We start from the raw sequence: 1,197 nt of genomic DNA, 5'->3' as shown, positions 1-1,197 counted from the left end.
CAGCAGTGCCAGCAGAGAATAGCCAGCGCCGCTCCCCGAGGAAACAGGGTTTGCCGACGCTCACTGCAGGTGGTGAACCCAGAGCCCGCGCCGGGAGAGGCTGCGTGTGGGGCAGCTTCACCTGAGCACTTTTCCCTGTGTGCCCGGTGGCTTTCGCACCTGTGGGCTCTCGGGGCTCCCAGTCCCCACGGCGGCAGCGTGACCTCCACTGCAGCGAGTTTTTCCTTGGAAGAGGGTGGCTGGACGCGGCAGCCCCAGGGAAGGGCAGCAGTCAGCAGCAAACCCCGCAGTAAACCGAGCATGCCAGTTCCCGAGCACCAGCGGCCGGCGCTTGCCCGCACGGGGGTTGTGCTTAGCTCATCACCCCCGAGGAGAAACGGAAACTCAAACCGCTCCTTGGGAGGAAAGCACTGCTTCCTCATCGGCTTCCATCCCCCGGGTCCCTGCAGGTGTGATTACCTCTGCCACCTTCATACATTGTCACCCACAGCACTTGCCGCACAGCCTGGTCGCGCTTGCCGAGCTGCCCGCGGAGGTTCCGGCGTCCCTCCCCAGGGGTGCCGCAGCTCGCTGAGCCTCTCGGGTAACGCGTGTTTCCTTCTGCATCGCCCCACGCCGCTCAGTTTGTCATCACGCTGCCTCGGAAGATCAAACGAAGGCGCGTGTCCTTGTATGGAAGATTTGGCTCTTATTAATGCCTGAGGTTTACAGTACCTGTGACAGACAAACGATGTCAGCTGTCTTCAAAATGCCTTTCCTGTTCAAGTCAGCTAGGGCACTCCTCGGAAGTCTTATCTCCATTATTAGCTAAATATTAACATGCTCAGCTTCAGTATTAACTGTCCATTAAGTTCCCACACTCCTGGATGAGATGAGACTTTGGGCGACCATCGAGACGATACTGAGCCTGTCGAAACCAGCATCCCCTGCAATCAGAGGTAGAGGCTTTCGCTGGAAACTATTCTCCTTTCAGGAGCAGTGTGTCGCTCCCATTTTCTGTCCTTTAAGCAATTTATTCCCATTCAAATTTAAACTATTTCAAGCAAACGCAACTGCTGTGGGCAAAGAGCTTTCCTTTGGAAGAGCCCCGCTTGCTACCTCTGGCCAGCAGCTGGTAAGGCAAGGCAGCTGCCTGCTCCGGTGGCCCGGCTCCCCCTTCCAGGAGCCACACGTCTCTCTCCGTCCTTAAGAGCCGAT

This window comes from Pygoscelis adeliae, unplaced genomic scaffold (assembly GCF_000699105.1).
Source record: "Pygoscelis adeliae isolate BGI_AS28 unplaced genomic scaffold, ASM69910v1 Scaffold321, whole genome shotgun sequence".
Taxonomy (NCBI): Eukaryota; Metazoa; Chordata; class Aves; order Sphenisciformes; family Spheniscidae; genus Pygoscelis; species Pygoscelis adeliae.
This window is presented reverse-complemented; position numbering follows the sequence as displayed.